The sequence below is a fragment of the Narcine bancroftii genome, chromosome 7 (assembly GCF_036971445.1).
Source record: "Narcine bancroftii isolate sNarBan1 chromosome 7, sNarBan1.hap1, whole genome shotgun sequence".
Classification (NCBI taxonomy): Eukaryota; Metazoa; Chordata; class Chondrichthyes; order Torpediniformes; family Narcinidae; genus Narcine; species Narcine bancroftii.
Window position 1 is genome coordinate 143600759 of NC_091475.1, and position 16264 is coordinate 143617022.

The 16264-nt window shown below is 34.7% G+C and overlaps 1 long non-coding RNA gene across 2 annotated transcripts in view; it reads left to right on the forward strand.

Moving 5' to 3' along the window:
- LOC138739945 (uncharacterized) overlaps positions 1-16264 on the forward strand; it is a 107380-nt gene that overhangs the window by 54165 nt on the left and 36951 nt on the right. For both annotated transcript variants that reach the window (XR_011342594.1, XR_011342593.1), the window contains exon 4: positions 8375-8446. This is a non-coding gene — a long non-coding RNA (uncharacterized lncRNA). The remainder of the gene's footprint in view (positions 1-8374; positions 8447-16264) is intronic.

Consider the following 16264-nt stretch of genomic DNA (forward strand, 5'->3'; position numbering starts at 1 on the left):
TACAGAGAAAGATTTTTCTTTTTATTCCTCGCGACATAATTCTTTTTCTAGAATTGATTATTTTTTAATATCAGCACATTTGCAGGATAGGGTTACATCTGTGGAGTATAAGGCTAGATTGATTTCGGATGGACTTTGCTCAGTCTCTACCAATCATGCAGTTTCAGGAACGATGTAGTCCTTCAAGGTCTCCAAAGAGAGTAGAGATGTAAGGTGGGATCCAGATTTTTAAAAGAAATGGAAGCAATGGTGACCGAAGTGGTAATGTTGATTTTAAAAAAATAAATCTTTTATCTTTTGTTTTGAGAAGAGTTTAAATAGTTTAAATAATGATGATAGTTTAATGAAATGGGAGTTGGGAGAGGGAACTGGGTGGGCACTAGTTTCCAGAAGTCATCAGCTACCTGTGAGTTATCTCACACCCAATATTTTGGGGGAATTACCGCTTTGGGCCGTTTAAACAGAAGGAAGTAGTTGTGACCTCCGACCTGATTTTTTTTTTTAATTTTTGGGTTAAGAAGTGAAGGTTTTTTTTAATTTTATTTTAAAATAAATATTTTTTAAAACTCTTTTTGTTTTCTGATTGTAATTGAGAGGGAATTAGGAGGTTTTTTCTCTCCTTTTTTTCTCTTTTTTTGGGGGGGTTTCTTTTTAAGAGGATGATGTCACAGAAGATAATAAGTCAAAAATTGAGGATGTTGAATTAGATGAAGAGGAAGATGAGGGGAAAGGTGATAAGAAGAAAAAGAAGAAAATTAAGTACAAATACATTGAGGGAGAAGAGTTTAATAAAATTAAGTTAATTTCGATAGAGAATTTTGAAGATGTTATAAATGAAGAATATGGAGAATTTTATTAGAGTTTGAGCTTTTTTTTTTTCTTTTTTATATAAGGGGAGGGGAAGGGAATAAAAAGTTTATCTGTTTTTCTAAGGGATGTTTTTGTTCTCTCGATGAATTATAAAGGAAACTTGGTATTAATGGAAATTCTGCATTTATGTATTATTAATTATGATTTTTTGTATAACAGATATGTGGTTGATGTATGATAATATTTGAACTTAGTTTTAAAGTGGATTTAATTTGTTAAATACATGTATTATGTTTGATTTAAATATATGTTTAAGGGTATTTTAGTATTGATATTTTTTTGTTGTTAGTATTTTTTTTGTTGTTAACTTTTATCTTTTTTTTGTAAGTGGGGTTTTATTTTATTTACAACATTGTTAATTAAATCTTCACTCTTTATTTTGGGGGAGGTTTGGACTAATTTTAAATTAGATGATTAATGTTGTGTTATAATTATTGGGGGGGTTAATTTGTGTAGTTTAATGATGTAGTATTCTAATTTTTATTATTATTTTTATTATTTATTTAAATGTAATTTTTATTTTATTCATGTCATAAAATTGTAAATAAAGTTTATAAAATAAAAACTGTAACCTAATGTAGTGAATGTTGATTCAATCTTGACTTTCAAAAATAAATAGGATAAATACATGGATACGAGAGGTAAGAAGGGTTATGGAATGACAATAGGCCAGTGGGACTAGCTCATTTTATTGATTGGCACAGACTAGAAGGGTTGAATGGCCTTTTTTTCTGTTGGACACAAAATCAATGCTTTCAATTTCACCGAAACCGACTCATCCTCATGTAGAATTAGTCACATGCGCCCACTGTCATGTTGTGAAGAATATCAGGTTTAATGGGTTTAAAGTGAGACTAATCTGAACACAAGTATTACAATCACATACAACTTCAATTAGCCCACAGGAAACGTTGTAACATTCTGTGGTTCTATGTTGAATGGGTATTATATGTGGATTGTGGAGAAACTTGTGGCCTTGCTGCCTATCTGGAATATTGTGGATTGCAGATGTTCATGTGCCATCCCTGGCTGTAACTTATTTGGAAGTTACATCACCTCTCAATTAATGTTGAACTCTGACCACCCATTGGGGCACATCTTGCTGTTGGCTAATTTAAACCACCTATGGTCATTATTAGCCAGATGCCCAAATCAGAACTGCACAAAACATCAATGCATAGCACATTCTTTCTCTCTGCCTCATGAATGGACATCAGTCCATGCCAGGTCTACTGTGGACATAGCTGTAAGTGTCACAGGTAAGGTATGCATGACACTGAAGCTGAACCAATAGTACTGATCTGAATGTCTATAATTGTTGTTTAAGTAATATAGTACCATTTGATATTTTCCTATTTGTTCCCTGTGGGTTAATTGAAGTTGAATGTAATTATCACACTTGTGTCCAGATTCGTCTCACTGTAAAGCCACCGAACCTGATATTCCTCACAACATGACAGTGGGCACATGTGACTAATTCTACATGAGGATGAGTCGGTTTCAGTGAAATTGAGAGCATTGATTTTGTGTCCAACAGAAAAAAAAATGGCTGTAGAGGCAGTGATGTAATTTGTATACTTTCAGCCCTCACTATTTGACTGATGGGGTTACAGACTACATGAATCAAAAAGCAAAGGTTACCCTCTCCAATGTAAAATCAGAAATAGCTCCTAAATCACAGCTGTGGAAGCTTTAACTATCCTTTTGTGGTGATGATGGGTAAAGGGTACCTTACTAAGGCTCTTCCTAATCTTCTCCACAGCTTTTGTCTTGGTGATTTGTGAAAATGCTTGGCATCTCAAATCATGTGGCCCCTATGCATGCTAGTGCCAAATTGCCACTGCTCTTTTACATATGAGTCCATGTTTTTGCTTTATCTGGAGCATGTGAAACTTGAAAGATTTCCAGAGTTCAGCCCTGCACCCCATTCACAGAATGAAGTTCCAGACCATTTAGGCAGAGGTTGAACATATCGGCCTGCTTCCATGCTGAAGTACAGCTAACACTTGGACACTGCAATAAGAGTTGTGGAGGATTGTACAATGTGCACAATGCTCCCAATGGTACAAGTACATGGATGTGGGGATGGCTAATCAGTAAGTAAATACAGCACTTGTGTAGAGTTTACTGATAACACAGAACAGTAGGCATGAGATGAATTTTTTTTTGAAATAAATATACTGTAAACCTACATAGCAACGCTCACCTACGCATTGAGTGAACAGGTGCCAGCAGTCGCAGACAGGAAAGCAGCTGATAGGATTTTAGATGATGGGGTGAGCCTCATAGTGGAAGGTCACATCACTTCCACCCTGCTGGATGCTGGGGTTAAATGGAAAGGACATGGGTGTTTGAATCGCGAGTTTTTGGTCCTGATTAAAGGAGTTTGCACTGAGATGTTGTTAGACTTGGCTCATTCCTTTCCCACTCTCACTCAACACAGCCAACCTCCATTCCTCTTTGTGGCACACCGTCATAATACATCCAATTTCTCCAGCTATTCTGCATTTTGTGGTAAATTTATTTTCTGTTAGAAGATTCCATTGAATACAGAAGTGTTCTGGAAATACAGGTAGTACATTTATTAATAGTTTAGGGTGATGACTTTAAACCATCCAAACAGCACATCTGAATCCCCAAAAATAAATCGACTGAAAGGTTGCGTTTTTGATGACATGGGATTCAGGTACTGCCAATTCCTGTGGAATAAGCGTGAGCTTTCATTTTATCCAGTATATTCATCAATTTCAAGAAAGAAAGTGGGCAGGGCAGGGCAGGGCAGGGCAGGGCAAGTTATCAACGTGTGTTGATAAGTCAGTTCAATTTCCTTGAAAGGGGCAGGATCATTAGTTAACTTACTGGCAGACAGATGATGCATACATTTCTCCAATTCTGGGTATTTTACTGAGTTGCATGTATAGCTTGACAATCAATACATGACATGACTCATGAAGCACACAATTTGGATTGTTTAGTGAGATTTTCAATCCAGTTAGTACAATTCTGTTTAGATTATCTAATTGATACTGAGACAGTGTCTATTATATGAAGGAAAGTAGGCATACATTCTCATCAGGGCCTTAGGGTTTAGTACTTTTTAAAGATGTGAGTTGCCACATCGAGCACTAAAGGGCCAGTACTGTGCTGTATTGTTCTATGCCTTGAGGGACCACAGGACCTTTCTTTTCCAATTTTTTAATAATTTTAACACACAAAAAAGAAAACGTGTCCAGAATGTGAGGTTACTATTTATAAATGGATATGCATCATAAACAAACAGTAATTGATTCCCCACAGCTCTATTTTCCAATCATAAAAACAGTAGAAAGGATACATAAACTAAACAAAAAAAAAATCCAGAAGTATCCTGACACCCTAACCTAATAGTAGAAATTAGTAGTTGAAATGCCTTAAAACAGTAAAATTAAATAATAAATGTTCTGAAAGATAATAATAGTTGACATGAAGGAAAAAAAGTAATAAACTAGATTTAAAATTCATGAAAAAAAACATAAACAGGTGCCACATTATATCAAACTTAATATCTGTATCAATTATAGAACATCTAATCTTTAAATTTTAACGAGCTAAAGTCTGACACATCCACTGGACATAGGGAGGGGAATCATTTTTTTCCACCAATGCAAATTGATCTTCCAGCCATAAGCATTGTGAAAGCAACAACATGGTGATCAGATGGCAACAGGTATATAATCTTATATCACCACTCCAAATAATGCTGCAATTGGATTTGGCTGTAAACTAAGAGCTAAAATTGTAGATAGTGTTACAAATTTCTTTCCAATAAGATTTCATGGTTTTGAAAAACCAAAATAAGTGAACTAATGATGCCACCATGTTGTTATGCCTGTTCAAATGGGGTTTGCTATCTGGAACTATTTGTGCAAATTTATCTTTAAATGTGTGCCCAGTAAACAACCTTAAATTGGATGAGTGAATGATGGGCACAGATTGAGGATGCATTACCAAGTTTAAAAATCCTTTGCCCCAAATTGTCAGAAATAGTTAATTGTTAATCCAACTCCCATGCTCTTTTAATCATCAATTTGGAATTTGATGTAATTTCAATTATAATATAAATTTGACCAATTAAGCCCTTCTGGGAAGGATGTGAAAAAATTACATCAACAGTATCTGCTTCATGGGGAAATGTTATTTATGAGAGAGAGAATATTGTGAATTGTCAAATCTATATTCTTCTTGGTAATCAGAGATTGAAGTTTCATTAAAAGATGCAGGAAGGCTATCCTTACCCACAGAATCTAAAAGAACTATTTAGATGAGGAGCTATTGAATGAATGAAGGATTTTTAAAATTCTACAGGATAACCATGGGGACTTAGAATCTTTCCCAACTGAAGAGATCCAATAGCTTTGAAAATTCCTTCCGTAGAAAAGTTTGTCTAAAAAGGTACGACTCTCTGAAAATGGGAATGTTTAATTTACTCAATAGATTTTCTATGGAAATGGTATTGTCAGGAATTTTAGATTTCTACAAATCAGAATAAAATTCTATAAATACATCATTTATTTCTTTATGGTCTGTCACAAGATCCCCATCCTTAGGAATTTTTTTTGTTATTTGCCTTCTAACTGAAGCCACCTTTAACTGACTAGCCAAACTTCCCTAACTTATTGTTGTGTATATAAATCTGACCCTTTTTAATAGCCAACTTTCAATTTAGCACATTTTCTGCCAATCAATTTCCTTTAGACTGTCAACTGATTCCTTTAATTCTTTGTTAGTTCTTTTTTTTTATTATTAGATTAAGAAATAATTTGCTCTCTAAGGCAAGCTTTAAAAGTATCCCATATAGTCAGGATATTTAAACAAAAGTCATCTCTTTTATCTCAAATAAGATCAATATTTTATTTTTTTTGTGTAGTTCATAGGCGAGAACTACAGAAGAAAACAAAACTTAAGTTATTCACTGGGAAGGGGGTGTCTATAAACTTTGAGCAAAATTCGAGGTGAGGTTAAAAGAAAAGGTTGAATGGCTGAGGTACAGAAATGCTTTTTTTTTCCCCAAATTTTCAAAAGTTAAACATTCTCCCCCTACCAAACACAAAGCATTTGGTTTCAAACTAAGAAGTGGATAATTTTGTTCAGAATTATCATGAACAAGTCACAAAATTTGGTGTTTTGCAGAAGCATTATAGAGCACACATTCATATTATAACTACCTTACAACAATAAATTATCAAAAAAATAGTGCCTGAAAAATGAAGGCAGTGCCTTTGTTTCATTGATCATTCAAGAATCTAATTACAGAAGGGAAGAAGGTGTCTTTGTGTTGTTAAGTGCTTGTCTTTAGGTTCCTGTACCATTTTTCTGATGGCAGCAGAGTGAAGAGGGTGGTGGAGGTCTTTGAGGATAGAGGCTGCTTTATTAAGATGAAAACTTGTAGATGTCCTCAATGGAGTGGTCTGGTGCCTGTGATGTCACAGGCTGAGTTAACAACACTCTGGAGCTTTTTCTTGTCCTGACAGTTGGCACCTCCATACCAAACAGTGATGTAGCCAGCCAGAATACCCTTCAAGTACACCTATAAAAAGTTTTCAAGAGTCTTCAGTGAGATATCAAATCTTCCCAAACACCTCAAAATAGAGCCACTGGCGAGCCTTCATGATTGCATCAATACGGAGGCTCCAGGAAAGATCCTCTGAGATGTTGACACCCATGAATTTGAAGGTCTTGACCCTCTCCACTACTGAGTCATTGATAAGGACTGGCAGGATAAAGTAGATGGTGAATTTGGGAAAAGGGAAAACTCATGTCATATAAGAATTTTAGGCTCTGGCCCACAACATTGCTAATATATTTTACCTCCTATGGACACTGCAATCTGCTAAGTTCCTCCAGCAATTTTGTGTGTGGTTTTTCTTCTCTAATAATTTCTGACTCTCATTGCTTACTTCACTGCACCTCCGAAGGAGGTGCAAGATACAAACTAGGTGGATGGAGACACAAGGTCATCCTGTGTTGATAGAAATATCACAGTTAGCATAGTAATTACTGCAACACCTTTACAGCATGAGCATTTGGGACTAGGGTTTAAACCCCATTTTGTCTATAAGAAGTATGTGTATTCTCCCAATGTCTGTGTGGGTTTTCCCTGGGGCTCTGGTTTCTTCCCAACATTTGAAATGTACCAAGGTTGTAGCTTAATTGGGTGTAAATTGGATGACATAGACTCATGGGCAGTATATCTAATTTAAAAAAAAACGTGTGTTAAAGCAAACATAAAATGTGATTGCCAGCTTCAAATTTTCTCAATTTTAAATTGTGTCACACAATTCACACCCATAAATTAAATGATATTTTTAACTATTTAATGCACCAGTAGGGTGTTCCTGATGCAGGTTATTGCAGGAAATGTCCAACGAGTAATGATTCCTCATTTTAGGATTAGATTCATTTATTCACAAATGTGTGTATTGCTGAAGAGACTAGTCTTTGTTTTCTATTTTGAGTTTTCCACTGAAGGCCTGCACATTTATTAAGAGACATCATTATTCTTCCAATCATGGCATGGACAAAATAATCAGTTGGTTATTTTTTTTTAACATTAGATTTGTTCAGCAAGTATTTCTCTTGGTTTCAACTGTTGCAAATAATTCTGTTTTAAACAAGACTAACAAGTTTTTTTTTCCCTCAAGTTTTATCCGAGTCATTCACTTGTTTTATGATCTCACTTCTCGGATCCTCCAAAATTTATTCTACATCAGACCACAGAGGTTTTTGGTATCCAATCCCATTTCTGTATTTTGACAGAAATGTGCCCAGAAATTTGAGTTTACCTTGATTTTGCTGTACTTAATAAGTTATTTAAAAGTATTTTGTGTGGCCCATTTAGGTGCCCACACAAAGTTTGGAAACGGGGAAAAAAAACTATAAAAATATTGGTTTTCACCACAGTTGATTGAGTAAAACTGAATTTGTGCAATTCACAAATACACCTGTTTGCAGAGATCACATTTGGAACCATGATCCAAGGGAGGCCAGTTATATCTTTAAGCGATCTTTCCATGGTAGTCATGAAGTAGCTGACGTAGGTAATGAATCATGTGGGATGGAGACCATGTGCCATCATTGGGTGTTTGTTCAGAATAGGTTTGAGTTCAAAGACAATCAAGGATAGAGACATGTTATGAACCTACAGGGGTCTTTATTTATATACAGGTGAATTCACAAAAAGACTACACACTGACAGACTAACTTACACAGCACACAGGCATGGTGCACAGAAAAACGAGGATTTAACTTGTTCAGCACCCACCATCCACAGGCACAGTACACTACATAATAAATGAATGCATATAAACTAGGTCTCCAGCCTCATTCACAGGTTAGGATCCAGGACTGGCCCATTGCAGTCAACTCTCCAGAGCTGCCTGCAGTCTGCTCTTCAGGGATGGTTTGAAGGCAGCAGCAAACATAGAGAGAGAGGAACAGTGAAAATGCTGCTTTTTTTTCAATGCAGGACCCATCCACGTGACCTGCGAGGACCAATAGTGAATCAGCCTCATCTTGATAAAGGGATTTAACCTGAAATGTGAGTTATTTTTTATCTTGACCTGCTGTGTTTCTCCAGCTTTGTCTTCTTTAGCCTCACCTGTGGGCACCAGGAGGACCAATCACTCATCAGCCTCACAGGTGGGCAGATCTAACTTTGGCAAGTGAAGTGGCTTTTGACTAGGCTTCATTTGGAAAGGTCACAAGATCCTGTACAAAAACATTCCCAATAGGTTCCAGATGAAGAGCTCACATGAACCTCTACAATCCACACTGCCACCAGGTTCCAGACAGAGAAGACACATGATCCCCCACAATCCACACTACAAGGGCACCAAACAGTCCTTCCAAGTAACATTTCACTTGTGACTTTGCAGGGGTCAGTGCTCTTGATGTGGTGTGCCTTACATCGGAGAGACTGGATGCATACTGGGAGATCACTTTGTTGAGCACCTCTGCTCTGTCTGCTGCTATAACATGGATGTCTCAGTGGCAACCTATTTTAATTTTCCATTCTACTCCCTTGCAATCATGTCTCCCTATGGTCTTGTGCACTTCCAGACTGAGACCTCCTGTAAATTGGATGAATGACACCTCATCTGACTGGGCACCCTCCAAATGGATGGCATTAATGTCGATTTCTCTTGGTTTCATTCAAATTTCCCCCCCCCCACCCCCTTCTTCCCCATCGTCTCTCCATTGCCTATCTCCTTTCTCACAGACATGATAAATTCTATCTAGTCCCTTATCACATCCAATGAACACGATTTGTTGCTTTGGATTCCTCCCCCATTGTTTGAATTCTGAGACTTTCTGTCGTATCCTGCTTCTGCCCTTTCTGATTTTTTTTCTTTGAAGGGTTCAGGCCTGAAATGTCAGCAATATATATTTTTTTTGTGAACCTAGATGCAGAATAAACCAGCTGAGTTCTTCCAGCATTTTGGAATTTTTACTACAATCACGACGACTGCACCCTATTGTGTTTCCAACATTACATCGAGTTTGGTTCCCTCTGTTCCTTTGTTATTCAGTAGAACAATTCAATTCCCATCCCAAGAGAGCCTATGCACAACTCGGTAAGGGAGGCTTTCTGCTCTTGGAGATTGGAGCAGTGAGTTTTGCTGTGAATTCTATCAAAAGGCAGCAGTAAGTGGCAGAAGACCTAATGTGATGTGTCAAACTGCTAAGCAATAAAAGTTAAGAATGAGATGCTGATGGTTTAATGTTTGGATTATTCTAATGAGCAAATTTCAAATCCCCACGTCTTCTGGAGTGCATCTAATTCCCTCTGAAATATCCCATATTTCGCTGTAACCTTTCAGAAGATTGCCGTGACAAGATAAAGAAAGCCCTGTGCATTAGTTTTGCTTGACTTTGTTATTGTTTTTATTTGGATAGCTGGCTGTGTCTTTAATTAGAATTTCAATAATTTAAATTGCTTTAAATTTAATACAATTATTTAAATTAATTTATTCAAAAAGATCTAAACAATAAATAGATTTGTTTGAACAAAACATTTCATTTAACTGTGTTGTGAGAATAATTGAATGAGCCAACCTTCACAAACAAATTAAAAATTGTAGGATACCTTTTTAAACCACCACACAATCCTGATTATTATTGGAAATTTCAAACTAAGTTATTTTTCTCTCAGAGTATCAAGCTCATTACTTTTAAATGATCTCAAGGATTTTTGATTTTTTTTTCCATATCTAGTATTCAGAATTACTATAATAATACATGGTTCAAAAGGAAACAAATTAAAAATTGCATGCATAATGGTATTTACCACCCCAATCCCTTCACTCACAGTAACCAGTATGAAAAATACAATATAGATATATACAATAAAAGAAAAGACTTGTAGAATTGCACAGAGGGATATCATTTCACACACAATTAAAGATCATGAGTGCAATTCAAAGGAGATTCTTGCAAATCCAAAGCATAGGAAAGACACTTTTACAAATTTAAACCTAATATTTGGGTGCACGGTTACCAAATTGGAAGGAAAATAGCATATTTATTTCTCAAACTGTATGTAATGTTTTTTTTCCCCAAAGGAATACAGCTTGGAATCTTTGCATTCCATCCTGCCATACCTAGATATAGATCTGATTTCCAAGTAACTGCAAAACATTTCCTTGCCACTGCTAAAGCAACTTTAACAAATTTCAGTTAATATTTTGACAAATTTAATTTAGGCCTTGTTCCTTCAATATTTTCTAGTAGAAATAAATCTGGGTTTTGTGGAAATACAACACCTGTAACATGTTCCCAAAAGTCCCTAAATCCACCCAAAAAGGACAAGACCAAGTGGAATGCAAAAAAAGTTACTACATCTTCACCACATTTAAAACATGTATCTGATCAATTTGACATCACTCTATTCAATTTCTGTGTTGTAAGATATAACTGATGTAGAAAATTATAGAGAACTAATCTATGCCTTGCTTTAATAGTATTAGTCACACAATACCTACACATCTGCCCATCTTTGTTCAGCAATTACAATTTATAAATCTAGTTCCTACCTCCATCTGGATTTATGAAGTCCATACTTAGGAGGTCCTGCTTGTAAGAAAAAAAGTATATCATAGATGTAAATTTCTCAATTCCTCTCCTAATAAGTTCTACTTCAGTACAACAAGATAACTCTCAAATATGCTCTTAATTGAAAATAACAAAAAAAAAGTTTTGAGTAATTCCATATTTATTTCTTAATTGCTTAAATGACATTGATTGATCTCTTTCATAATAATCTTCAACATTTTTAATCTTCTTATGAAACCAAATATCCAAAAATTGAAAATGATAAGAGAACTTTGTATCAAAGGCATTTTTCATGATATATGTAGTCTTACTCCAATTTCATTGTTTATTTTATTATAAATATTAATCAAATGCTTCAAAGATGGTGTTTCATTATCACCAACCATTTTTTTCATCCCATTTATATATCATTTCTTCTGCTTTTCACTCCTATTTTGTTCAGTTTTATTTTAACCCATGCTGGAGTTTTCTTCTCTTTCAAGAAAAGATCCGAAAAATCCTATTTGTGCTGCTCAGTAATATTTTTGAAATTAGTCAGCTGAAAGCTTCCCAATTCAGATTTGCATATTAACTTCTCTATAGAAACTCATGATATTTTACCTCTCCAAAGGAACTTCCTGACATATTTATTCAATTATTGAAAAAAACGTTTGAGGTATTGAAATAGATAATGTATTTTTTTTAAAAGGTATTGTAATCTTGGAAAAATATTTATCTTAATACAATTAACCCTTCCCACTAAAGTTATAGTTAAATTAATTATTTAAAATATCCTCCTCTATCTTTTATAAGTAATGATAAATAATACATTTTTTTCAGATTATTTTCTGTACAAATGCCTAAATATTTAATACTCACTTTTGGCCATTTAAAATGGGTGTCTCTTTGGCATTGAGTATAATCACCTTCAATTAATGTCATAATTTCACCTTTATCCCCAATTTATTTTATAACCTGAAACTCAATTTTACAAAACCCACCTAATCCACATTTATTAATTTAGGCAACAATTTATTCATTCTATTTGCCAAAAAAATTGCCACAATTTTATAAATCCACATTTAATAATGATATAATTCTGTAAGATGAAGGCTTTAAAAGGTTTCTATCTCTTTTAGAAATCACTGTAATTATTGCTATTGAAAATATTCTGGAAGAGAATCGGTCTGCAAAGCTTGATCTAGTACTTCCATAAAAAAATAGGAAATAATAAACCTTCAAAATCTTTATAAAATTCAGATGGGAATCCATCTTCTCCTGGAGACTTATTACTTGTAGTGAGCTCATAGCTTCCCTCACCTCTACTCTGAGTCAAAGGAGCATTCAGTTCAATTCATCTTCCAAACTTAATCTAGGCAAAATTACCTGTGATAAATAACTATCTATTTATTTATTTTTTGTCTTTTAAAGGTTGAGCTATATAATGAATAAAAATTCTTAAATGATTCATTTATAAGCTTGAAGAAATAAATAATAACATTAGTATTGTTTTTAATTGTATTAATTATTCTCGAGATCTGTTCTGCTTTTAATTGCCAAGCAAGTACTTTGTGATCTCTCACGTAATCCATAATGTCTTGTTTTGTTCTTGTAATGTTTTTTTCTGTTCTGTAAATTTGTAATGTCATATAGATTTTTTATTAATCAATTGCTATTTTTGTCTTCAGCATCCTGTATTTGAAGATCCTTTGCTGAACTGATATTTCTCTTTCTAACTGCTTAATCTCTCTCTTATATTCTCTTTTTTTATTTTTAAAAATAAAGGTTGTAATTTGACCTCTTAAATATGCTTTGAAGGCATCCCATATAATAAACTTATAATTTAGAGAGTTCCAATTTGTATTACAAAATATTTGAATTTGTCTTCTAAGAAATTCACAAAAAATATTTTCAATAATAAATAATTCAATCTCCAATTATAAATCGTTTTCTCCTTATCAGGCATTTTCATTGTTATTAGTAAAAGTGAATGATCAGATAAAATCCTTGCTTTATAATCAGCTTCAAGAATCCTAGCTTGCTATTGTGCTGAGATCAAAAGTTAATCAATTCTAGAATAAAAATCATACCTACTTTAATAAATTGAATAATCTTTCTCTCGATAATGAATTTTCCTGCTTGTATCTATTAAATTCAATCTTTCATTAAAACCAATTTAGCTTTTGTTACTTTTGTTAGATAGATCTACTGGAGTCGCGATGAGAACAAAGGATCTAAACAAAAATTGAAATCACCTCCTATTAAAATATTATCATGTGTTTCTGCTAAATTAAGAAATGTTTCTTTAATAAATGCCTCCTCATCAATCTTTGAAGCATAAAATGTAACCAATCCTCTTCTGTGATCTCCTAGGCAAATCTAAATGTCATATGTCAGTATTCATCTCCTCCAGCAATCCAAATAGAAAAGAGAAATAAACATTCAAAAAATATTTAATCCCACACTTAAAACCATATTTGCCTAAAAGAAAACCCTCCCCGTAAGTGTTGTCTAAAAATACAAAGCTACCTCAATTCTTTTTACAGTTTGTGACTGAGGTCACAAAAATGCACACAAACTTACAGTGATCAGCACCTCCCTCTCTCCCCAATTCCCCTGGTATATTGAACACAAAAACTTTAATTATTTAGTTGTCCACAACTAAAATAATCTCCCAGAAATCAAGAAGGAAGAAGAGGAAAAAAGAATAATTCTTATTTAATTTCTTTCATCTTACAAACTTCCTCTTTTCCAATAATAATGAAACAGGAAAAATAGGAAATAGTTCATCATATCAGAGATGCAGTATCTTGAGACTGCACTCAAGGGAACATCCCCAACAAAGACTTCTGCTTGAGCAAAGATGGAAAATAATCTATTTTGGTCTCCAGGTATATAAAAAAAAAAAATCTTAAGTTGCAGGGTAATGTAGAACAAATGTATAACTTTTATCAAAAAGAGCTTTCTTAGCTGTGTTGAATTCTTTCCTGCTCTTCAGTAGATCTTCACTCAGGTCAGGATAGAATAAAATTCTGTTTCCATCACTTTGAAGTGGGCCTTGCCATTCCCTTGCCCCTTTGACTGCAAGACTTAAAAACCTTCAATCTTAATAACATAGAAACTTAATTAATATAGATGAGTGTCTCTGGTTTGGAAGTAGTTCTGGTTTCCGAGCTCTGAATACTTTCAATTGGATTTTCAAAATGTTGCTCTCCCAAAACTTCACGAATCCACTCATGAAAAAAATGAATTGCATCTGAACCTTCTTTTCCTTCTGGAAAGCCTTCTATTTTAATATTATTCCATCCACTTCCTCCAAAATATTTTGATTTACTGTAATTAAACCAGTGATTGTACTTTCCACAATCGTTACCCTGTTTTCAACATGTTCCATATCTTTTTGTATTCTTGTAATTTTCTCATCCATTTTCTCCAATTTTTTCTTCATTTTACTCCCAATCGCTAACACTCCCAATCGCTAACACTCCCAATCGCTAACACTCCCAATCGCTAACACTCCCAATCGCTAACACTCCCAATCGCTAACACTCCCAATCGCTAACACTCCCAATCGCTAACACTCCCAATCGCTAACACTCCCAATCGCTAACACTCCCAATCGCTAACACTCCCAATCGCTAACACTCCCAATCGCTAACACTCCCAATCGCTAACACTCCCAATCGCTAACACTCCCAATCGCTAACACTCCCAATCGCTAACACTCCCAATCGCTAACACTCCCAATCGCTAACACTCCCAATCGCTAACACTCCCAATCGCTAACACTCCCAATCGCTAACACTCCCAATCGCTAACACTCCCAATCGCTAACACTCCCAATCGCTAACACTCCCAATCGCTAACACTCCCAATCGCTAACACTCCCAATCGCTAACACTCCCAATCGCTAACACTCCCAATCGCTAACACTCCCAATCGCTAACACTCCCAATCGCTAACACTCCCAATCGCTAACACTCCCAATCGTTTCCCCTTTCACTGCTGCTTTCATTTCTGCTTTCATTCTTTTAATTTCTGCCTTCAATCCTCCTTTCCTGGCTTTAAGTGAATCCATTATAGTTGTAGTTAAGTCTTCTACTTTAGGCTATGAAATAGTTTTAACTTTAATTACCTCTTCCTGTTGTTCTTCTTTGGTTACCTAACCTGTCTCCTGCTGCAGTTGAGGTCCCTGACTTCTCTATACTTTGTAGTCCTACTCCCAGAAATGCTTTGTTTTTAAACCACAGCTCATGCGCAGTTCAGGTCCACGTTCTTTAATGCCATCTCAGTTGTGGATAGGTGACGTCAGTAGAGAGCTCTTCAAGATGATCATTCAGTTGGAGAGCAGACTGAGTACTAGCCCCTGCCTCATTAAGTTAGGCCTCAGATCTCCTCTTCTCATCGGGTTCCACATCCAGCTGTAGGTAATTTATTTTTTTATGAGGCATTTTTAATGCAAAGTAGAAGTATTAAAAAAATATTGTAAAGGTACAATTAGTTTAAAACTTTATTAATTTAAACTTTAAAATAAATTAACCAAGGGAGTCAAGTCCTTGCATATAGATCCTACAGCATTATGTGGCATCCCCCAAATGATCTCAGGGTTGATCTTTTTTTAAACAAAAAAAACTTTCACATTTAAGACTTTGATGATCTAAGATGGTAGTTTTCAAACTTTTTCTTTCCACTCATGTATCACTTTAAGTAACGCCTATGCCATAGGTGCTCTGTGATTAAGGGAAAAATGGTTAAGAACCCACTGTTCTAGTCCTAATTGTGATTGAAATATTTTATTTTCAAAATGTATTTATTGAGTTTAACATAACAATTCATATAAAAGATTAATAAAGCAAGGCAAAATAATAACATACATAACAAAATTAAACACCATATAACAAATTTTAATTCCATCTTTTATTATTAAATATAATTGTCTATTAAAATGATTAAAGGTATAAATCACTTAAATACTATTATAAAAAAAATACATTATACCTTAATAAAATCTAAAAAAAAATATTTAGGATAGTCAAACCCCATAAATTCACTTATATAATTTTTTAAAAACTCAAATATTTTGCTTGAGAAAAATGCCATTGGCCCATTTCCTTTGGAGTTATGAAACCATGAACATAAGTCAATTAGGTACCATTAAAACTGTGGTTTTCAAACTTTTTTTTATTTTCATCCACATACCACCCAATCACAGAGCCCCTATGTTGTAGGGAATGCTTAGTGGTATGTGAGTGGGGATAAAAAGGTTGAGAACCCTATTCTAACTGTACAAATTGAACCAACCTGACAGTATTATCACTGCTACCTT